Source organism: Mirounga leonina, unplaced genomic scaffold, assembly GCF_011800145.1.
Source record: "Mirounga leonina isolate KUSES-001 unplaced genomic scaffold, KU_Mleo_1.0 Mir_168, whole genome shotgun sequence".
Taxonomy (NCBI): Eukaryota; Metazoa; Chordata; class Mammalia; order Carnivora; family Phocidae; genus Mirounga; species Mirounga leonina.
This window is the reverse complement of record NW_023270426.1, coordinates 28,156,829-28,182,246: the sequence shown is the minus strand read 5'-3', so window position 1 is coordinate 28,182,246 and position 25,418 is coordinate 28,156,829. Positions and strand designations below refer to the sequence as shown.

Here is a 25,418-nt window from a genome sequence, read left to right as displayed (position 1 = left end):
GTAAAATCCAAGCCATAAAAATTTTCTTAAAATAAAAGGAGTATGTTTTACAGTTTAATTGATTTGGAGGTAGAAACTGCTGAGTGGGTTCTGATTACCTTGCTGAAGATGTGAGCAATTGGCAACAATCATACCGATTGCAAGCCATTTAAGCAACCTCAATTAAATTAGTGGTAATTCTAAACTACTCCATCTTGCACAGAGATTGGTTTAATTTCATGTAAATTCAAATTCTGGTTGTGTAAATCTTAATTGTCTAGCAGCATTCAAGCTAGATTATTTTCATTTATCTCTGTGGAAATCTCAAAACTCCATTCAAAGCTCTGGTAGGTATATACAAAGACTGAAATCATTCCTGCAAGAAAGTTGTGCAAAGATGACTCAAAGATCAGGCCCATTTTGCTGGCTTTAGTGTGACAGATAGATTGTATGAAATACGGAGGAAGTGACAGATAGAAGATCACAAGGATTTAAGAGCATGACAGAGTAGAAAATACACTAGACCCGCAATCTGGAGTCCTGACCTAATTCTGATTCTGTCATCTACTTCCTATGTATCTTCAACTGTGTAATGACTTACTGAGAAACTCTCTATGACTTAGCTATTACTTACTGTGTAATACAAAACCATACACTTGCAATGGACTAAAACAAGTATTTATTTCTTCCTTAAGAACACCTGTGCGCAAATTGGCTGGGGTTTGGCTGATCTTGGCTGACCTCACTTGGGCTTGGCTCTAAGCTACTGTGTGAGTCTAGGTCTGTTCCACAGGTCACTCATCCTCCCTGAGCCAGGGTTACCTAAGGCACATCTTACCCATTGCCAGTGGTTGGAATGCAAAGGAGAATGCTCAATCACACAAGCTCATTTCCAGTTCTGACATTGTCGTGTCTGCCTGCCAAATAATTGGCCAAAGCAGAACATGAACCAAGGCTAAAGTGAAGAGGGAGGGAAGTCTACTTTGTCACTATGTGGCCATAACATGGGATTGGAAGACCAATAATTTAAGCTATTAATTCTTCCTTTTGTCTTTAATTTCCACAGCCATAATCTCAGATAGGTGGATTTAGTAAATATCAGGATATTTCTAGTTCTTAATATCATTCTGTAAATGTAGAAATCCTATGAAATTTTATAGTACTATTTATAAACAACTGCCCTGCAGCCTGGATTCAATCAACTTATTTTATCTGCAGAGTATTTTAAAATACATTTGACCTGAACATCGCAGGAGTTAGGGGCACCAACCCTCTGCCCAGATGAAAATCGGCATGTAACTTTTTACTCCCCCCAAACTTAACTGCTATGGGCCTACTAGTGACTGGGAGACCTCCTGGTAACATAAATAGTTGATTAACGCATATTTTGTGTATGTATTACACATCATATTCTTACAATAAAACATATGGAGAAAATATTAAAAAGAAAATCATAAGGAAGAGAAAATACATTCACAATATTGTATGTATGTTTACTGAAAAACATCTGCATGTAAGTGGACCCACTCAATTCAAATCCATATTGTTCAGGGTCAAATGTGATCTTAATTAGTTGAAAATGTTTTTAAAATCAGGGAGTTTCCCACAAAAACCAGAAGCCAGATTTTTCCTGCAGGCTCAGAACACTTGACAAAAGTGATTTTTGACTGGTAGCTGCCTCCTTTACACGGAGCATAGCCCTCCAGACTGTCACTGCTTCACCCGCCAACCCCCCATCTACTGTCATACACCCAACCCACTTCACTTATTTATACCACTTGCCTGAACCCTGTGGGCACTTTTTGTTTCTAGCCCAGGGTTTCAGGCTTAAGCTCTTGCTCTTCTCTCCCCAGCTACTCATCTGCCTGGGTCAGTCATGTGACATACTGGGATTATATTTGTCTCATTTGCAGATAGAAAAGGGGACTTCTGGAAGTCTTTTGAGAGCTTTCCAACCCTACCATTCTGTAGTTCTAAAGGCATTATATTAGAGAGTACATGTTTTAAGACATCTCATGAGGAAAGGACAGTTTCATGGGAGGAAGGGTAGTGTTCAGACAGAGATCTGCAGACAGAGGGGTGCAAAGTGAAAGTGAGCAGGGCAATCAGGAGCAGTGCTCACTTGCACTGTGGGTCTCCAAGGAGCCCAAGAGAGAGAAGGAACAATTAGAGAACGAGAAATTGTTGACTTGGGCTGAATATCAGCAAGGTTTTCCTAATAGGCAAGTCTTGAAACTGGAATGCTCTTCCAGAAGTGTCAGAAAGTTATCTAAAATAGGGCAGAACAGAGCATTTCCATAACCCACTGTAAACAAAATTCTCACTTAAACTGCAGCTACCCACTCAAGGATAGGCTGTTTCTTTCCCTTCACTTCGTAAATTGACTAGTTTCCAATTGAATAAACAATGGAAAAGATCAAATCTTGGGATGGGAGACAGAGTCATGCTATGCTCACGTGTATTCTCCAGGCCTATTAGTTGAAGGGAGACATTAAAGCATGTCAGAAACGATAATCTATTTTGTACCAGTCGTCTGTGTTAAATAAGCATATATAAAGCATGGATGTGGATATAGTGTTTTGCACGTTGTCATGAATGTGAAGTTTCAGGCTGTCACCTAGTTTGCCCTGTAGAAGGCAGGGATTTTTGTTTTCCTCTTTATCTGCTGCACATCTTTTTTTGGAGGTATTTTGGGATAATAGTGCTTGTTATTCAATTATTTAAGACAGAGTGTTTGCTGACAACTCGATATTCTATTTTTTCCCTCTCTTCTCTTTGAATTGGAAAGTGCAAAATGGGTAAAGGAAAATAACCAGCGTGGCTTGGGAGTGGATATGGAAAACCATACAAACTAACAAACTAAAAGCAAGCAAGCAAAGCCCCTCCCCCTCATTTCATCAGCCAAGGCATTTAGGGAGAACGAGGAAAAAGCTTACAAAAAACACTTTGAAGTGCTCCATCAAATACACATTCTCCTAGAGGATTAACATAATGAGAGCAAGCAGGCCACCGGAATCAGCTCGTCATAAGGGCAAATTTGACTAGAGGCATACAAGAATGTGAACTGGTTACATTTGTAATAATCCATTATCCAAAGCTGCCTGTACTCATTCACTGAACAAACATTTACTATACATCAGATTTATTCTCCTAAAAATTGAGAGGACAGCAACTCTTGTTTCCTACACCGCCCCCCTCCACCTCTTCTGTTTTATTAATGCAGCCCCTCAAATCCAGGAACTCCTTTCTTTTGGCATTCTTGTGCTGCCAGGTGTCACCTGACATTCATGAAAGTCATCTGATAAATGTATTAAGGGTTAAACAAATTCCACTGTGTGGATCTAGAGAAGAAACTGATTAAAACAGCCATGTGAGTCATTAACGAAGACCATAGTGGGGAGGAACTAGGTGGGAGGATGGGGGATATTTCAGAAGAGAAGAGCATTTCAAAAATCTGGAGTTTTCCACAGAAAACTGCCTCCTTTACACGGAGCATTGCTCACCCATCTCCTGAGTGTCCACGGTAGGGGAGGAGTCCAATCCTAGTTTTCAAAGCTCTTATCTTTTGTTTGAGTAGAGTTGATTTCAAACCCAGCTCTGGCCTCTCTCACCTAAAGCAATCAGCTTGAATAAAGCCTACCTTGCCTGTTTCACTTTGATGGAAGTTTTGTGCTGACCTGATCTCTTTTGGAGTTTTTAAGTGACTGGGGTAAGCAGAGGGGAGTATTAAGGAAAAGTGCTTAAGGGAAGGGATACAAGAGTTCAGTTAACATGTAGAAGGCCCACCCATATCTTTTCTATTAAGAAAAATAATAATCAACTCCCAAAGCCCATGTATTTAAACCCACGTCTGACAAGTTATACAAAAAGCCATTCTACATATGTTTAGCATTTAGCATGATTTAGATATTTTTCACTTTCCCTAATCTTTGTTTCAATGTCTAAATATTATCCATCTTTTAAAACCTCTCTTCCGGGGTGCCTGGGTGGCTCAGTTGGTTAAGCGACTGCCTTCGGCTCAGGTCATGATCCTGGAGTCCCGGGATCAGGTCCCGCATCGGGCTACCTGCTCAGCAGGGAGTCTGCTTCTCCCTCTCCTGCTCCCCCCTCTTGTGCTCTTTGTCTCTCTCAAATAAATAAATAAAATCTTAAAAAAAAATAAAATAAAATAAAACCTCTCTTCCAATAGACACTTGTTCTGTTGTAAGTGACAGAAGAGCTTAAGTAGAATTTATTGTATCAATAATGTACGAGTTTAGGGGCATTTAGGCAAGGTGGTACGTAGGTGCTCAGTGAATGTCTTCAGCGGTCCTTCTATGTTTAGGCCCTGACTTCATCCCTGCCTCTGTTTTTAAAGCTGAAGCTCCTTCTGAGGCCACAAAGTCGCTGCCAATTTCACGATTATATCATATTGTTAGGAGTTAGTTGGACAGTTAGGTAGTCAGGGCCAGGGTCCCCAACAAGAAAATATGGAGTCAGGACAGCTAGAATAAAAAGGCACTGACATCCTATTTTGCAGCTTAAACAGGACCGTGCTGACATTCTGCTTTGCTGCCTTTGCAGAAATGACTTCTGCAAAACGTCCTAAAATAAGACAATTCATCACAAAAACAGTTGTCAATATCATGGGCAAGGGAGGGAAGTTAAGACCTAAGCCCCCAGATGTCAGGAAAAAAAAAAAAAGACCATCAGCACGTGGACATTGACCTAATAGGTAGACAGATACGTGACCAAAGCCCTGATTGGCATGACTCAGTACACCGTGACTGCTTAAGAAAGTTCCGCAAAAAGAGCTCATAAGAACCTTTAAACTTTAAAACTCTGGGGGCAACCCACTCAAATCCCCTCCCACTCCGGGAGCTTTGTATTCCTGCTCAATAAACTTGGCTTTGCGGCCCACCACTCTTCCTCTGGTCTACCTCTTCATTCCTCCAAGCGGCGTGACCAAGACCCGCGGGCACTAAGGGGACACAAAATCCTGTAACAATACCCAGTGGAAAAGAATATTTCTCTCAAATAGTTGTGTCTAAAGGTCCAGAATTGGCTTATGATAAAAAATAAGTTTGTATCATATAATCTTTGACCTTGTCAATAAGACATGCAAATGTGTGAAATGGCCAGACCTGAGTCAGCCACTGCCCCAATAACATCACAAGTACTTGAAGCAGAGAAAGAGGGTGACTACTAAGAAAAGCAGGGTATGTTATCCAACAAAGAAGAGATGAAGACTGTAACAATTAGGCTATGCCGACAAACTTCCACTAGAAATGTTTACAGTGAACTCCAATGACGAACAATACATTCTGCATCCACTCAACAAACACAACATTTTGGTTGGACTTCCTTCAAAGCAGGTGGCTCTTCTGAGTTCATGTTAAAGTTCACTGCAGTTTCCTCAAAGCAAAATCAGGTTTATCTTTCTATCCCCAAACTCTACCTGTTTGCAGTAGGCGAAGAGTGCATGGGCTTTGTTAAGTTCCTTAATGATCCTGCACCCCAATTTTTTCATCCTCCCCGAGAGCAATCATCTTCATTCTATTCAAACATTCATTTATTCATTCAAAAATTATTCATTGTTTCCAATAACTAAAACCACGACCATGACAACACTAGCAACTCCCATTTGCTGAGGGCCTGCTATGTGCCAGTCAGGATTTTAAGTACCTTCTGGCTCTTCTCTCTCACCCACTGTATTGCCTACAGTACAAAACTGACAATAATTTCCCCGTGACTTATTGTACTCCAGCTACGCCAGCTTTCTTGCTGTCCCCAGGTACCCAAAGCTCATTTCTATGGCAGAGGCTTACTGAACCCTCTGACTAGAATGTTCTTCCCTCAGTTTTTCACACAACTAGTTCCTTTTTGCCATTCAAATCTCAGCTTGAATATCAGACCTGCAGAGGGGCCATCCCCGAATACTCAGTGTATGTTACCCACCTATCTAACTCACTTGCTCTTCACACACTAGCTTTTTCTCTTCCTCCTCTTCTTTTCCTCCTCCTTTTAATTTCATTTACCACTCCTTAACTTATCTTGAGCATTTGTCCCTTTTTTTCCCTCTGTTGACTCTCCCCTTGGGATATAAACATATGAGAGCAAGGACCTCTTCTGTCTTATTTATCACCATATTCCCAGGACCTAGGAACATGCTTGGCACATGGCTGCCAATGCTTTGTTTTATAAATGCATCTCTTCCAACCTTCATAATGATCCCATAAGGTGGATACTGTTAACCATCTCCATTTTATATGTAAAAAAACCAATCCCAGAAAAGCTATTCAGCTTCAAAGCTAGGGTGCTAAACTCCTGTGGCTAGATTCTGTGCAGAGTACTTAGCAAGGAACAAAAGAAACAATGCCCCATCATTCATGAGCTTATAGTACTCGGAGGTAGCTAGACTTCTACACGTCATCAGTAAGGGTATAACTATAATTATATAATAAGTGATAAGAAAGGAAAGCACAGGATGCTATGGGGAACACTTAAAACCAAAACCTAATATATGAGGGAGTCAGGGACCTTAAGACTTTAAGGATGTAGAATTTTATCCAGGGGAAGGGAAGTAGGGAGAGAGCTTTGGATGAATGGAATGGCATTGGCAAATCCCTGAGCCATGTAACCAGTGCCACTCAACAGATAAGAACAGGGTACACAGGAAAGTGACTTGTCTTCACCCTTGAGACACTTTAGTTGGTTATGTGAAAAAAAGAAAACAGGTGTCAAAAGGTATATGAAGTATGATATTAGGGGAGACTTTAAAAGACTCTTCAATTTTTTAAAGATCAACTAGGCTATAAATAAATGTGGTGCAATTAATTAGGCTGATTGATAGCTATCCAGTGAATTTCTCTCCTCTATAAACTAAGAATAGACCCTCTTTTCAGGGGCCCATAGAATATTTGCAAAACACTGCCTTGCATTATTCCAGAAGCATAATTTCAATCAATAAATCAAGAATCAAGAAAAGTCATGCTGCAGCCTACTTTCTCCAAGATCAATGCCATAAAGCCACAAATTAATAACACCAGCACAAACAAATCGATTCAAATAACTTAGAAATTAGAATAATAATAGCTAACATTTACTGAATATTTACTACATACTTCCAGCATGCTGAGATTTTTGTCTTAATTAGCTCATTTAATCCTTACAAAATCTTTATTAAGTAGATACTGTTATTATTACCATTTTACAGGCGAATAAGCTTATGGCAAGAAAGAGATTATATAAGATGTGCCAAGCTACTCAGCTAGTAATTTATGTATGTGGGATTTAAACCAAGCAGTCTAATTACAATGTGTGTGTGGAGGGGAGGGAGGGGGTGGGTTGGTGCATGGCAGGGTGTGTGTGTGTGTGTTTAACCACTGTGCTATTCTGTCTCTCCTCAGCTTTTGGGTCAAAGAAGGAATCAAAAACAAACGTATTTAGAGGGGAAAACAATGATAATATAAACAAACTAAGAAAACCAGCAAGAATTACTTACGAGCAAAACCTGTTGATAATTGTTGAAGGTATATAATGGACACATAAGAGTTTATGGCACTGTTTATTTCTGTGTATGTTTGAAAATTTCCATGATATAAAGTTGTAACTAGAAGAACGGAGATGAAAGAACTAAAAATCGTTCCTCTCTAAAATAAATAAATCTTCAAAACAAAACAGTTACAGTAACTTACCCAAAAGACCTCAGTTAGGGGAAGTAGAAAAATGGAAAATGGGAGTTTGAAGCTTTTTTTATTTTACTCTGAAGTCCTTAATCTATACAGTACACCATGTGATAAAAATTATATAATTCTAAACTTTAGTGGCAGGACACTTGTCTAACTTATCTTTGAAAAATATATCTATAGCATCTGGCATGGCACCCATCATAAAGTTGGCTCTCAATAAATACTCTGATAGGAACAAGGGAGAGGAAAAATGAAGAGCAGTCAGCATTTTACTTTATATAAACATTATTACTGGGAATTCAATCTTATTTCCAAGATAAATTATTAATTAACTTGCCCAAGGCTGAACAGTTTATTTTTAATGGATTTAAAACTGTAGCCCAGTTATTTCAAATTTTGTGCGATTATATGGACGGGAACTGTGTCCTTCACTGAATTCAACAACATGATGGAAGCAAGGGGAAGTTGGCCATAAGAGTCAACTGTAAGATTTCAAGGTTATGATTTTTGCTTTTAATTCCTAATCATGTTTCACATCACTCTGAAAAAGTTTTGATTCTGCACTCATTTGTTCTCCCTAGCCTTGAGTCAGCTGAAAAAAAAAAAAATAGAGTTCACCTTTGGTTTTATCCAAGTAACTAATGAAAGCTTTATAAACAAAAAACATTAAGGAATAACCTTAGAGTCATCCTTCTGAAGGATTTAAAAATCTGGTAATTCACACATTATCTTACCCACAGCAGAGCAAGCATGACTTTGTCAAAAGTTTTTGCTAATATTTCTGATAAACTGTATTGATGAAATCCCTATCATCTGCAAATTTAGAAAAACACCTTAAAAACTAGACTATTAATAATATGATTTGTTCATTATGGGTGCCCATGGGTGCCTAGTGGGCACCACTTTGTTTTCCGTAAACTCATGAGTCTGGCAGTAAATAAGCTACCTGTGAATTTTTCTTTGTGATCGGAATCAGGTTTGCTAGTTTATAGTTTTTTTAAATCATTATTTTTTAAAATGAAAACTGGCACAGTATTTATCTATAGTCAGTTTCTGATACCTTGTCTGTTTTGTAAGATCTGTCATGCATTCTGAAATGTATTTCATTATTTGTAAGAATTAAAAGCAAACAAAACCATTTCTCACAATGTAATTCATTTTTACTTGCAACCCTCTCATAACCACATTCTTCTTCTGATTATCATGAAGACTGGCTAGAGTCACTTTTTCTCCTTAAATCCCCAAAATATATGCCTTGAGTGCCTCCATTTTTCCTACATCCACGGTAATGTCTACTTCATCTGATGGTAAATGTCATTGAAATATCTTCGTTTATCTCATTTTGACACATTTCTCTCTTTCAAGATATATCCTGCAAATATGTGCTTAAACTTTTGCTGTGATGTGGGCAAAGAACACTCTGGCCTTTAAAATATGTACTAGCATTTAAGTGGCTTTAAGATGTTTAAAATGTTATCTTGTTCATTATTAATATAAAAAGAATTTTAATATCAATCCAGCTGAAACTACTTTATTAACTCTGTTAAAGGATTAGAAAAACTGGTAGCCATTCTCTAGCATGTACCTTTTGTTTTATCGTAATTTCTGAGTGCTACAAATTTGAAATAATCTTCATGTCCAGCATTATATGAAATTATAGTTTATCAAAGTACTATAAGACTATGTAGAATTTAAGAATAATGAGCTCTTTCTGTGTGATGACATATAAAAATCTTTAGGTCATATTGTAGAGCCAAATTGGATCAGTTGAAGAAGAGTAAAAAAATCTCTGTTTACATACCTGCGTGTATGTATGAATGTACATTTAAATAAATCTGAAAGATTAAACCCAAACCTTGGAGATATAAAATTATGAGAGATGTTTACTTTCTACCATATTAACTTTTCATCATTTTAAATTTTACCACAAGCATATATTAACTTTATTTATTTATTTATTTATTTTTTAAGGTTTTTACTTATTCCTTTGAGACACAGAGATAGAGAGAGAGCATGAGCAGGGGGAGAGGCAGAGGCAGAGGGAGAAGCAGGTTTCCTGCTGAGCCAGGAGCCCCATGCAGGGCTTGATCCCAGGACCCTGGGATCATGACCCGAGCTGAAGGCAGATGCTTACCCTTCTGAGCCATCCAGGCGCCCCATAACTTTATAATTAGAAAACAATATAGACTTTTTTTATACTTGGGGAAACTGTAGTTTTACATTTTTTTAAGTAGTATCTCTTACTACTGAAATCTTTATGTTTTTATGGGTAATTTGGTGGTGTTGACACCATAGAAATATTTTCTTCTATTACAAGACATTATAAGCCCTACAACAGTAAGGCCAGTGAAAATCAACAATTACAGTAATTCATTAAACTATTAATATGTGCTGAGCCTTCTGTGTATCATCACATTCAGTCCAAAGCACATTACTTTATGGAAATCATTATTATCCATATTTTACAAGTAGGGTACAGTTGAGATTAAAATCTTACTCTCTTTGATGTCAAAACTCATGGCCTCCTCTCTACTATCTCTTTAAGGAATGTGCACAGTGAAGTTAAGAAGTGCAAAACCAAGAACAATTTTCCACAATTTAAACCCATAAACTTCTGGTACTTCTTTTGGATAAATTTACTAGGGCCAAGAAATAGTCAGAAGGAGAAGGAATGAGAGTTCCTGTTCGCTCAGGTCTGCAGCACTGAGATCTGTTTCCTTGATGAAAATGACGAAGCTGCGAGCACCATATCTATCTATCCAAGGCCTCACACCCTCCTACCGGTGACGCTGGACCCCACGGTCACATACTCGGGCTAGACCACCCTCTGACTCCCACTCTCTTTGAAAGACAGCACCATTGGTTAAGCGACTGCCTTCGGCTCGGGTCATGATCCCAGGGTCCTGGGATCAAGCCCCACATCGGGCTCCCTGCTCAGCGGGGAGCCTGCTTCTCCCTCTCCCACTCCCCCTGCTTGTGTTCCCTCTCTTGCTGTCTGTCTCTGTGTGTCAATTAAATAAATAAAATCTTTAAAAAAAAAAGAAAGAAAGACAACACCAAGAAGGCCTCTTGGAGTCTGCTCCATTTTCTGTAACTGCTTGGGAGCCTCTGATGAAGAGGTTTGATTTTTCAGTAGTTTAGACATGAGTCTTCTCCTTGACTGTCATTTCCAAGATGGATTACTTATGTAGCTAAGTGTAAAAGGCAACTACCTAGGCATCAGGTCCCTCAGAGTGCTCAGTGCAGCCCAGGTTAGTTTACACAGCTCTGGAATGCAAGGCATGCAGATGAGGAACACGTGACAACCTTAGAACAAAGCTCTCCCAGATGGGTGGGTTGTAACTTCTAACATTTCTATAGGAGGTCTGGCAGCTACTCCTCACACCCCTTAGAGTCCACAGAATCACCTAATGTCTACAGCACAAAGAAAAACTACTTCTAAAGCTTGGCAAAGAGAGACACAGAGTACCTGACAATGGCCAAAAATGTGTTGCAATAGTAACAGTAATATACTACTATAGTAATACATAGTAATATATATAGTAAAATAGTAACATTAGTATTATAGATAGTAATATATATATTATATATACACACATATATGTATATATGTACATTTTGCTGATGTACTGCTTATAGTAAAGAGAATATATATCCCAAGGTTATGAGTTAAAATAAAAGTATATTCAGCCATAGAAAGATGCAGGTGGAGAGTTTGCAGAATACCTGCTTATGAAACCTCCACTGCTTTGTTCACTAATAATCATCAATTTCTTTTAAATAAGCTTATTTTTTAAATCACTCACATGTGGTATGACAGAACTCCTTCTGTTGGGTCTTGGTACTCCACTAGTCCAAAAAAGTTTAAAGGGTTACATGTTTATAGTGAAGAAACATTAGACAATTCTAAGTAATTTCCTAGGTTAGACATTTGCACATTGATGATTTCTAAGATACAAACAACAGCAATAAAATAGTCTGGTTGACAACGAGGCTTAGATTATAAAGAACTATAGTTGAATAGTCTAGCTTATGCTCGGTCTACCAGTTTTTCAAAAGTAAAATGTGGGCAGGAAATTATAAGCTCTTCTACACTTCTCAGGAGATAATCCTGTAAATGTAAGTGTGGTATATTCTTTGAAAACTACCCAATCTGGATATAAATAGCGTAAATTACATGGCGCTTGAATACCAACAAATGCACTGGTTTAATTTTTAAAAGACAAAAGACAGATTGAAAGTGGATTATATGAGTGCTGCTAGAAAAGTTGAGCTCTAACCTCTGAAAAGATGTGTGTATGTGTGTATTTTTTTTGTGTGTGTGTGCGCACGCACGTGTGCACAAGTATGAGTAAGAACACAGATGAACAATAAAGTTGTGGTGGTGTGTGTATAATTGAAAATTATATTTTTGAGAGCTCCAACCTAAAGACTTTTCCCATACCTGGACAACTAACTATGCATTTGGGTGTGAAAGTGGGTTTTTTTTTGTTGTTTAATTTTACAATCTGAGACTTGCTTATTTCTACAAGCAAGAGTCTGCTTTGATGCACAAAGCTTTCTTAATCCTATGCAAAACTGATCAATAAAAAATAACTACCTCTCTTTATCATCCTGGCCTTTTAAGCAAGTGAAAATTAAGGGTACTTGAGGCTGACTAATTTGCCAACGGTCAGTCTCCAACTACAGATTGTTCATCACTCAGATTAGTTACATAAAAACATTGCACGTAGTGAAATGATCCAGACGGAGGTTTGGTTTTGGATAGGGGCAGGGCAATGAAGAGGGTAATACTTTGATGAGACACTGAATTCAAGGGGCTAAATGCCTTCCCTTCACATCTTAACACTTTCTAGGAATAAAATTCTCAGTTTCCAGCTGCCAACCAAGAAATTATTTCACACCTCTCATTCTCACTATCAAGAGCTCCCTCCTAAAGCCTCTGCAGTTCCCGAGGTCTGAGCTGGTTGCCTGACCTGACAGTGGAAAGAAACATTTAAGGTTAGCTCTCTGAGTGTCTTGAAAGCTTTCCAGCAGAGGAGTCTTTTCAAAGAAAAAACATTCTGACAGGAAACTTATACTAGGAGGTTTTGCACATCTTGCACAAAAGATCCATTTCTCTGTTTTCTTTCCGTCCATTCTCTTTGGACCCTGGAGACAAACATATCCGTTCACCAAAAAGGAGACCGTTAGCACCTGCTATAAGCAAGGCATTTACAGAGTATTTATTCGACAGTTCTGCTTACCCACTGCTGCATAACAAACTGCCCTAAAACTGACTGTCCTAAAACAACGATGTATTAGTCTGTCCCCCAGTCCTGAGGGTGGACTCAGGTCAGCAGGGCAGTTCACCCCAATGGTCTCTCGTGAGATTTCAGTCAGATAGCAGCTGGGGTTGGAGTCACGGGAAGGCTCAACGAGGCTGGAATCCACGATGGCCTCATTACTCACAGATCTGGCCCCCCCTCCACTGTTCCTGTCCACCTTCCCTCCCTCCACATAGTCTGGCCTCTTCCATGGGCCTCTCCATGAGGCTTGGTCTTCTGACAACAGGTGGTCTTAGGATAGTCACACTTCTTACATGTGCTTGACTGCCAAGAGAAAATACTGAAAATTGCTGGGCCAGGTAAAGGCACAAACTGGCACAGTGTCCATTTGGCAACATTGTATCATTCAAGGTAGTCACAGGCCTGCCCAGGTTCCAGGGTGTGGAGTGACAGACTGTCTCTGTGTGGGCATGACAAGACCATAGTACAGAAGAGCACTGGGATGAGAGACTGCAGCAGCTATCTTTGGAAAATGCAATGTCACATTTGGTGTCTCAGGCACGAAGTGCAGTAGGCGTCTCTGGTCATATTCCAGGCTGTGTTTTCAAATCCATAAAGCCACTGGGAACAATGTCTCCTCCCCATCTCTGCCATCGTCCCCACCCATCCTGTTTCTCTTATATAAAAATTTATTGAGTTCCCACCAAGGGACAGTCCCTCTGGTACCGTCACATCACTGAATTTAGGTAACCATCTTAGCTACATGATGTTGTACTAAACAGTTCTCTTTGAATGTATCCCTGCTCTATTTTTTTTTTTTTTTTTTTTAGAAAAAGAAAAATTTATGGTAAAGATGGAAGAGGAGAAATAATACAGGAATTATCCTGCCGTGTTAAGGATCTAATCCCTGCTTCTGATCACTGTAGCTACATGAATGCTAAGAAGTATCATTTGTCTGTTCACTTATGATTCTGACACTGCTGAGCACTGGGGACACAAGGCTGGGCAAGACGGACGTGGCCCCTGCTGTGGGTTGAGTTCTGTCTCCACAGATTTATGTATTGACGTCCCAATCTCCAGCGCATCAGAATGTGACCTTATTTAGAAATAGTTCCATTGCATATGTAATTAGTTAAGATGAGGCCATTAGGGTAAGTCTTAATCCAATATAACCGGTGTCCTTATAGAAAGAAATTTGGACGCTGGACAGATATGCACAGAGGGAAGACAACATAAAGACACAAGGAGAAGGTGGCCAACTCTAAGCCAAGGACAGAGGCCAGGAAGAAATCCTGTAGTCACAGAGTTCGGAAGGAACCAGCCTTACCAATGCCTTGATTTCAGACTTCTAGCCTGTGGAACAGTGAGACAACGAATATCTGCTATTTAAGCCACTCATTTGGTGTTAACTTATTACAGCAGCCCTAGTAAACTAATATAGTCCACATTCTCACAGAGCTTATCAGGCAGACATTAATCAAATAATTCCAAATAACAGGTGTGTAATTACAAAATTGACCTAAGTAATATGAGGGAAGGAAATGCAATTCTGTGAGAGCAGAGACTAGAGAAATCTTTCTTAGGTTGGTGAGTCAAAGTTTTCCCAAGGAAGTGATTCTGGAGGTGACAGATGAAGAGTGACAAGAAATAAACAGAAGAGAAAGGAAGACAAGCATGTCCTGGGTTGCGGGGAGGGCTGCAGGGGGGCGCTTTACAGGTGTTCAAAGGCCTCTGTCAGGTGACAGCATGATGCAATTGAGAAACCAAAAGGAGAGTGTGGCTTTCGCACAAGAAATGAACAGAGAATAGTGCCAAATGAGAACGGTAAAGTAGGCAGAAAAGCCTATGCCTGTGTGGGCCTTATCAAGACATTTTTCCGTATCCTCAATGAATGAGAATTCCTTAGAACATTTTAAGTTGGAGGTGACGTGTTTGAGGTCTAAGAAGACTACTCCCAATGCTCTTGGGGGAACACCCTGGAAAGGGCAGGGACAGGACAGGGGAGGGAAGCCGGGACTCACGGACACTCACTACAGTGGCTTGTAGGGAGGAGGTCCATGTAGGTGCACGAGGGAAGTATCTGAATCCAGACAAGGGCCAGCGGTAAAGAGATGGATGCATTTAAGAGACCTAGATGGAGAAAAGGATGAGATCTGCTGATGAGGTGGCTACTGCTCTTCGCCTTCACTCAGGCAGAGTAGGAGAAGACCAATTTTAAGGCAGAAGCTTATGGATTTCAGACTTGTTGTGTTCTATGGGCACTGGGGAACGGCCAGGTGAGACGTTAAGATTTACAGGGAGCTAAAAAGATGAGTTCTGCATTAGAGATACACATTTGCGGCCATTGTCAAATCCATGGTGACTGCAGCAGTGTGTGGGATGGAGATGACTAAGGAAAAGCATTCCGATCACGAAGAGACAAGGTTCTACAATGGAGACCGAATCCATTCAACACTTCGATGCTTTTTGTCTTATTTTTGCTATTACTTCATGAGGAAATGATGCTGGAGTTTGTATCCGATTACCTGTCAGATCATTTCTTTAAAAATGGGGGCCTCTGAAGCAAACCACTATCTCCAAGTTACAGGACCACCTGAGGCAATTATTAATTATATGTGCTTTCATTAAAAAAAAAAAAAGGCAATTGCAGTTGGTTTTTCCACTTCAGATTACAGAAGAGGAAAAATGGTTTCATAAGTATTTCAGATAAAAATAAAGAATTGATTTTGCTTCTCATAGCACAAAAAAAAAAAAAAAAAAAAAAAGGTATCTCAAAAAACAACCTATTGCCCACAGGGGAGAGAGGCCTTATCTGGTTATAATGGTGATTGGATTTTTTGTACACACTGACATTTGGTACAGGCCCTATCTTTGAATCATTCTATTTCTAGTGGCATTGCAATGTTATTTGTAAGTGTTTATTGTGTTGTTAAAATAGAAAGACGTGAACACATGCAGTTTCCTTCTTAAAGGAAATCCACTGGGGTTGCGTCACTGCGTTGGCCCTCAGAAATTGTTAAATTATGTCTTTGTTAGTATGGAGGGAAAGAGAAGCCTGCTTCATTCACCATACTCTTATGGCGCTCTTATCAAGCTTGCAGATGTTCACAGCTGCTGACTCTAGCTGTGAGAGGGGCATAGCCAGCAACAAAACAGGACAAAATAGGCTTTCAACAGAGTAGGCAATGATATTCCATCATTACCACAGATTGGCTGTATAATCGGATAAAAAACGTGCTGTGAGTCCGCATGTCCTCTAGATTGCTTTTAATAGTGATACCCAGTGACAGTAACAGTGGGAAAGTGCTCATTCTCTTTAACTTGGATGGGAATCTTCACTTTGATAATATGTCACTATATCTTAAAAATTTGCATACTATATGACCTGGCAGTTTTCCTTCTAGAACATTAAGAAATTTGTCATGAAATTCTGAAAGTATTACTCTCTGAAAATATTAATCTCTATTTAGTTTTCAGAAGTCAAGTCTTAGGAACAATTCCCTTTCCAACTATGAGACCCACGTTCAGAAGGGTCACTTGCAGCTATTAAAATTACAATATAAAAATATAATGAAATGAAAATGGTCAATATGTAAGAGCAGTTTACAAATAAGTATACAGCATAGCATTTTGGGCATGTGTGTGAAAATGGCTATTTTAAGTTTGAAACTGTATGCACTAAATTCTTCATCACTTAAGTCTGAGTGTTAAATATACAGAAATTTACTCCTCTTCAATCACGCAAAAATACTGACTTGAGAAGATTTACAAAACTGTATCGGTCACTTACACCTCAGTTTAAATAAGCTTATTACCTCCTTCCAGTGAGCAACGTTTGATAGGTCCAAAAGAGGTTGAACAATAGGACAATAGGGCACCTGAGAGGAAGGTCAAGTGCACTCACCAAGGCTCAGTTGGCCCATGCAAACCTGGGACTTGTCTCTATTCTCCCAATCTGGGGAGAGATTGATAGCAATTTAGTCATCTAAGAACTCTGCTCAGGGTCTTGGCATGTGACAGTTTTATCAATGGATAAAAACACTTGGAGTTTATTATCTGTTTTTAAGCAGATTCAGATGGAGACACCACCTCCTATTGCCGGAAATGTGTAATAATAAGTACAGATCTGAGGTACATTCATATACTGTATAGACTCTGGCCTGTTAGTTCTGTCAGTCTTCATGCGTTTAAAATATCCTAGACTATTTTGAATCTCTTCCTTCTCTTTGACATTTTCATCATTTATTTATTTCCATTGGGAAAATGCATTTTTGAGTTGGCTATCATTCAAACAACCTAGATATTAAGTTTAGACAGAAGATTAAAGTAGAATTAGACCACATTGTTACAAAAAGTGCCCTGCTTCTTCTAATACTTTTATGACCACTAATCCCGCCGTGAAGGAGAAAGCATTTATTGATCATCTCCTACGATTCAGGTGCTTTATATGATTAAATTACATGTTAAATAATTTTTTTTTTAAAGATTTTATTTATTTATTTGAGAGAGACAGAATGAGAGAGAGCACATGAGAGGGGAGAGGGTCAGAGGGAGAAGCAGACTCCCCGCCGAGCAGGGAGCCCAATGCGGGACTCGATCCTGGGACTCCAGGATCATGACCTGAGCCGAAGGCAGTCGCTTAAGCCACTGAGCCACCCAGGCGCCCCTACATGTTAAATAATTTATATATATATTCATAAATTATAAAAGCAACACTTTAAGGACAGCAACTGACTCTTGTTTTACAAATGAGGAAACCAAACCTTCAAAATCCCAAGCAACTTGCCCAACTTCACCCATCTGGGAAGTATGGAACTGTATTCAAACCCTGGCCTTCCTCAACTCCATGGTCCCGCTTTCACCGGCTATGATCCCTATCTGGATTTTTTAGAAGAACAAAAGGGAGACCCTTTCATGCACTGCAAACACCTGAATCACCACTGCTATCACCACCACCTAGAATGGGATCTTTAGGGGCCATTTTCAATAATAAAATGCATCACTATAGCCAAGCTGACTGGCTCTCTTCAGACTTTTCCAAAAACAATGTAAGGTCAATCACAGAGTGTCTGATTCCTAGGTGATGTGTGCTATCTAAAGCACTCAGAGAGCCCCAAAGTCGCTCAAAATTCTCAGACATCCATCTCCACTTTCCCTGGCATACCTGTCACATCACACTTGAGTTTATTTCTACCGTCTAGCCTCAGACTCTTTGCAATCAAGTTATTTTAGACAATTGATGATAAAGTAGCACTCAAGTCACTATTTTGGACGATTTCTGGCCCTTATTTACTTTTTCTCTCAGTCGACTTTTTCAGTATCCTGTAGGCTTACACATAGAAATGACAACCTGGGTTGTGTCTATTTTCACTGCACTTGACAAGCTCACTGGACCGAAAGACCTCCAGCCTATGTGGGAATAAACATACTGAAATGTCTAAATTACTTAAACGTATTTCCTTTCAATCAGAAATGTGAGTGCTCACCAGGCTTGTTGAATGCAATTGGCCATTTAAGTTAAGGCCCCACTGGAAGGAAAGAGAATATAATATCTTTAAGAATAGATGAACGGTATCGTTGATATCATACCTGCTCTCCCACACAGGTATTTTCTGTTATAGATTTGGTGGGGCTGAGGGAGAAGCAATGGAGACTATGGTAGAGCCAAAGGGAAATATATTTATATTATATTTTTACATATACTATGTTATTTACATATGTAAATGAAATTGGGAAATGATTTTGTTGCCTCTCAAAATATCAATAATACCACTTGCTACTTAAGGAATATTTATTTATTTATTTATTTATTTTTTTAAAGATTTTTTTTTTTTAAATTCATGAGAGACAGAGTGAGAGAGAAAGGCAGAGGGAGAAGCAGGCTCCCAAGGAGCAGGGAGCGCGATGCGGGACTCGATCCCAGGACCCTGAGATCATGACCTGAGCCGAAGGCAGATGCTTAACCATCTGAGCCACCCAGGCGCCCTTAAGGAATATTTAAAAGTGTAAGATATATAATCAATAACAACAATAACTAGCATCTATTAAGCATGTACTATGCACAAGGCACACTGTACTTTACACATATGCACACACATACTTCTATGTATACAATTCTCCCGAGAGCCTAGTGAGTTCTCATTCTACAGGTAAGATAACTGAGACTCAGAGAGGCTGTAAAATAAAATCATTCAAATACATCTGGCAAAGCTGAGATTATAAACACAAGTCATTTGGCTCTGAGGTGGTAATGCTAAGCTATGTACCATGTGTCTTCCCTGATGACATTCTGCCGGGTACCAGAATTTCTCAAGTTATAGCCTGATGTTATCTACATTAAATTCACCTGGGGGTACATGCTAAAGCCTAATTCCTGGGCTCTACCTCTGACTTTCCAAGTTAGAATTCCTGAGAGGCATGTCCCAAAGATCTACATTTTTAATTTGCTTCTTGGGTGACTTCTTAAAAATGTGAATATTTGAGAGCCAGTGTGGTTAACAGGCAGGCCCTTGACAGTAACAGTAACACAGTGGAAAGACCGTGGTAAGAGAAGTCAGATGACCTGGGTTTTAATCCCACTCTGCGAGTAACTAGTTCTGTGATTTTGGACAAGTCCCTGCCCTTTTCTGGGCCTGCAATATCACATCTGTCAAGTGATGTTAGATCAGATGCCTACTGTAACGTTTCTTAAGTATTTTAAGTAGACCTTCACACAATAGGAAAAAGTTCTATGATTGCACTGATCAGTCAGCTTCTAAGTCTTCTTTGTAGGGCCGGCCATTGCATTTCAGAGAGACTTTCCCTACGTGGAGCAGGGTCAAGGCTGGCCAGCACCACTGCCAAGGCACACTGTGACCCAGCAGCAAGATCACAGGGCTTCTTCTCGCGGGAATTCCTGTGGCTCTTGCAGGCACAGCGAAAGATAGGTGAGGGATGGCTGTCATTCCACATGTGCCAGGGTTGAGGCACAGAGGTAGTTTTTTGTTTTTCTCTGGCCAGCAGCATATTTTCATGGAAAACAAGCAATACTTCCTGTTTGAGAGATCAGGGGGATTTTAGAACTGACACCAACAGCTCCCTAATTTATTTCAGCAAAGAGGTAATCGTGTCCAGTCTCTGAAACAATTCCTGCAGATCCAACAGCATGCATTTCATTTGTGGCCCACACAACTGAATTGGCCTTTACAAGAGAAGCAAGTATGTCCTCAGTGGCTGCTTTGTATCGGCAATTAACTCATCTGTGGGCAGAATCCGGTATCTGCATATGCAAATGCACGTTTAGCAGCTCACCATAGAATGCAGGGACACATTTCATTTTGCAGGCACATTTTGGGAGCGTGGAAGAATATGTGGTCTTTGTTTTAATCGGCAGTGGCTTGTCCAGTGTTTTCCATACCAACATGTTTATTAAATGAGTGTTTGATCTTTCGGTCCCAAAATAAACAGCTAATGAATATTCATGCATATTGAATGGAGTCAGAGAAAAAGCCAAGAATAGAACATCAGAGTACATACTCCTACTTCCCATCTGTAACCATTAGGAAAACAGGACTACATTGCCACTAGCTAGGCATGGAGTCATTCATTCAACAAACAGCTATTAATTTCACATTATGTACAAGCCACTGAAATAAACAATAGAGGCTTTTTTTTTTTAATTTCAAGGAGGACAAATTACCTGAAAGTAGAGAATAATGATTTAAGAGTATTCATTCAACAAATATTTACTGAGTACATACGTCACATGAGACCGTGATATAGGCACTGAAGCATCAAGCTATTAATTTTTTTTAAGTGATAAAAATCATTTCCCTTACAGAGTTTATGTTCAGGTTGAGGAAGACAAAGAACAAATGACTATAAAATATACAGTATGACTGATGGTGGCAAGTACCATGCAAAAAAATAAATAAATAGAAAAGCGAATACAGGTGCCTATGAAAAGACACTAATGTAACCTGGGAAATGAGGAAAGTCTTACAAAGAAGATAAAATATGAATATAGACTTGATGGAGATACGGAAGTGAGCCACAGGGGTATCAGAGAGAAGAGTATTCGAGACATAGGAAATTTTGGGTGCAATGCCTCTGAAGAAGGTGAGCACACAGGAATTTAGGAGTACACAAGGGAGGCTAGTGTAGCTAACATGGAACAAGTTTGAAGAAAATAGTTTGAGATAAGAGGACGTCAGATCATGTCAGGCTATAGAAGATACAAAAAGTCTTTGACTTTGACCCTGAGTAAGATGGGAGGCCATCGGGGTTTGAGAAGAGGAATGACATGATCCACTTGGATTTTTTATTTTATTTTATTTTATTATGTTATGTTAATCACCACACATTACATCATTAGTTTTTGATGTAGTGTTCCATGATTTATTGTTTGCACATAACATCCAGTGCTCCATGCAGTACGTGCCCTCCTCAATACCCACCACCAGGCTAACCCATCCCCCCATCCCCCTCCCCTCTAGAACCCTCAGTTTGTTTTTCAGAGTCCATCGTCTCTCATGGTTCATCTCCCCCTCCGACTCCCCCCGCTTCATTCTTTCCTTCCTGCTATCGTTGTCTTTTTTTTTTTTTTTTTTACACATAATGTATTATTTGTTTCAGAGGTACAGGTCTGTGATTCAACTTGGATTTTAAAGCAATGTCATTAGCCTATGAGCTCAAAGTAGCCTGAAGGGGCAAGGACAGAAGAAGCAAGCCCAATGGGGTGGTGTTGACTATCGTCAGGTTAAGGAATGATGAAGGGTTGGATCAGGATAGAAATGGTGGAAATGATGAGAAATATCTGAATTTGGGATGTTTTGAGTCTGGAGCTAATATGATTTCTTGAACCATCTAACGTTTCATTTTGAAATACAATACACATGCAGAAAAGCACATCAAATAGAAATGTAAAATTTACCAATGTAATATAATGCAATATATGTAATATAAAGCAAACACCATGTATCCACCTTGCAGGGTAAGAAAAAATACACTGACAGCACTCCAGCTGCTCCACTCAACAAGCTGGAAGAAAGACTGAGTTAAGTAGAGGCACTAGAGATATAAAAGAGACCCAATCATACTTACAGAAGTGAAAAGGACAGTGTCTGAAATAAAAAAAAATTCACTAGGTAGGATGAACAGCAGAAGAGACATTTCAGAATAAAAGATTAGTGAACTTTCCAAGATGGTGTCTTTAATGAAAAGGGATAGAACTACATTCTTAAGAAACATGATGAACATCTTCCAAGAGAAATAAAAGCTGTTCCTGAGGGTTCTGTCACTGCCAGAGGAAATATTCTCTTCACAGTAGGAAACACAGATTCAGAGTGTTACTGGCTTGCAAAGCATATTGAGATTGTTCTTGTTCAGTCCTGGTATCCAATCACAGTGACTACAAATTCTAGAGTGGAGAAGAAAATATTGGCCAAATATTTCTTAGAAAATTGCGATCTCCCAGATGGTATAAAAGTTACATGGTTTTGGCTACAGGGGAGTCTTCTTCCAAGACACCGCTGGCTAGGAGCGTCTGCTCGCTTGGTTAACTTCACAGGAACACGTACGTAGCAGGGATTGCTCTAATTGAAAATATGGAAGAAAAGATCCTGTTCCAGGCTATTCTGCTCCATTGGCAGTAAATAGTATCACAACAGCTTGAAGGAAAGACCATGACAAAGATGCTTTTGCACACAGAGTAACACAGTTTTCATCAGTGCCTGTATTTGTAGTCAGGGATAGCTATACCATTTATAATACATGTGTGAGACAATAGGGGATGAAGATCTATCAAACTGTACAGAGGCACCACTCATAATTAGACCTGCTTCTTGAAATCCTCTTAACACTATATTAAAGATTTTAGATATTTTAGGTAAGAAATTCCCTTTCCTGAGAATTCAAGGGGCAACAAGCTGCTGCCATGTTATCTTAGTGTTAGTCAAGGGGATGGTATAGATAGACCTCACGTGAAATCACAGAAAGTATAAACAAAACAAAACAAAAACCCAAAACTGGAGTTTTAAAATATTTCCTTCGGTGCTGGTGGAGCTCTGCTCCAGAAATTAACAAGGAAATCCTTGAATTTTCCCTTCAGGTACTGTGTGGACTTGGGATTAATGTCTTCAAGGATGCAGGTGCTAATCCCAACAAAAGGCCCAGAAAGGGCTGATTATCTTTACATAGGACACGGCAGAGAAATTTGTTGCACGTGAGAAAAAGATACCTTGAAGAATTTGGTCATGATCTTCTCCATACTGCCTTCAAGAGTGGGAGGATGGCAAGGAGCTGTTCACATATGAAGAAAAAGTGCAAAACTAAAGAATGAGCCAGAAAATGCATCACATTAGGCCTTGCTTTATGACTGGATATATGAGCACACGTGGGTGTGTGGGTACACGTGTAAGCAGGCATCATATGTGTATGTAATACAACACGTTTATTTACACATGTATTTCTTTATGTTCTATGATACATTACAGCCATGTTATTTGTTGGTTTATGAACATACTGCCCTTTTCATTTGTTTTCCCCAACATTTAAGTAATCTCTAATTAGGAAATGCATTTAATCATGTGAGAGATTAATGTTGAAGTAAGCTTTTTAGGGCTCTATGCCAACAGATAGTAATTCAATCTGGTACTGATCTCCTCACAAATAACAGAACTGAGGAACTTTTATATAGAACTGGAGATCACATGAAACAGATCTGAATAAAATTACCATGATTGCTTTATGTTTATATTTAACTTGTATTTTTGTACAAACAAGATTGTGTTAGGTATATTTAAAGCTTTAGTGATTTAAGAGTCTTTCCAACTCTTCATGATTTTTGAGTGCAGACTTCTAAAAAAATATTTGAAAACAAATTACATTGCCCTTTTTTTTCCATTAATCCTTAAATAAAGTATGGCCTTAACAAAGTTGCTTGTGTTATTAAACAGTTTGAAAATTATGTTAGAACAAACCCTGGAGAAAATCAGGTTGTAAACCTACAACATGTGGAAAATGTTAGATAAGGAATTAGTAGGAAAACTCATTAAGTCCTAGTGATGTAGCGTTTTGTTATACTCTAGCTGGTGAAAGTGCTTCATAAAAATGTCTTCTCTCTCTCTGAGGAGGTGCCAGTGATATGCTGGAGCCAGCTCCCACTGGCTCCCCAGGACTGACTATATGCATCTCTCCCCAGCTCCACTTGCAGTGACATCAATAATGGCTTGAGGTTAGCCATGACGGGAGCACTGCACCATGCAAACTGGCAAATGCCACTGATTAGGGCTTTTTTTTTTTTTTTTAATCAGTTATTAAGCCTTTACTCATACAACATTCAGAGAACTAAGAGCCTACACACCATGCATTGTGGATATAGAGATGAAAGACACCCTAGATATGGTTCCCGGGGAGACAGAATCTGAGATGAAGATGTCTGTGTAGGAACTTGTCTTAGCCCTGTCTTTCATTTTCTGTATTCTGATGCTTTGACATTTGGGGCCTTCCCAACACTAGAGGGACTGCCCAATTTCTAGAGACAGCAACCAAACTGACTACCAGTGCGCTTTTTATTTAGTTTTATTTTTATTTAAGATTTTATTTATTTATTTGACAGAGAGAGACACAACAAGAGAAGGAACACAAGCAGAGGGAGTGGGAGAGGGAGAAGCAGGCTTTCCGCCGAGCAGGGAGCCTGATGTGGGACTCAATCCCAGGACACTGGGATCATGACCTGAGCTGAAGGCAGATGCTTAACCAACTGAGCCCACCCAGATGCCCTGAAGTGTTCTTTGAAATGCAAACCTAACAATTCAGAATCCATACCCCCAACTGGGCGAATAAGTGCTACCTCTATGGCAGTCAGTGGACATCATTTGTTCCTTCCCTTGAAGATCCCAGTCATATTTCTTGCTCATAGGACCTCCCTCTCCCACTGCCTCCTGACTGACCCCAGTGTTTCCCTGTGTTGCCCACCATGGTGTGGTGGGCCCCCTCTTCTTGAGAACTGAGTAACAAGCTATCTTCACAGTGGCAATCATCTCCTTCACACCTAAATAATAATAAAACCTATACTAAAACAGTAGCTTCTTGAGGAACACTCTCAAGATCAACACATTTGAGAAAGAGATAGAACTAGAGTTGGGAAGAGAAGATTTACCTATGATTTAGTCCCAAGAAAGGCCTCAGTCAGTCCCACGGAAATGGGATGGCCTTTCTAAGGCATTCCCTTTGAGGCAAAGGGCCCAGCTTTCAAAAGCCTGTGCTGATCAGGGTAGGGTGTGTCCAGACTGTAGACAGAGGGCTTGACCTTTGGCTGATAACATCGCCCAGAAAGGGCTTCTAAGTGCGGTGAGCCACCAATATCCTCAGCAGCTGGGGGAAGCTCTTCAGTTCTCACAGAGGGCTGGGGGAGGTGCACCTCTGCACATACTACATAACAGGAGGATAAAATCAACTGCCAAATGCTAGCTTTTAAGATTCGTGAGCTTTCTGATGGAGTCAACGTCAATGAGAAGAATAA

At 39.6% G+C, this 25,418-nt stretch overlaps 1 pseudogene; it reads left to right on the top strand.

The window, feature by feature from the left end:
- Positions 1-22,090: 22,090 nt before the first annotated feature.
- LOC118017113 lies at positions 22,091-23,234 on the top strand (annotated as a pseudogene).
- Positions 23,235-25,418: the final 2,184 nt, after the last annotated feature.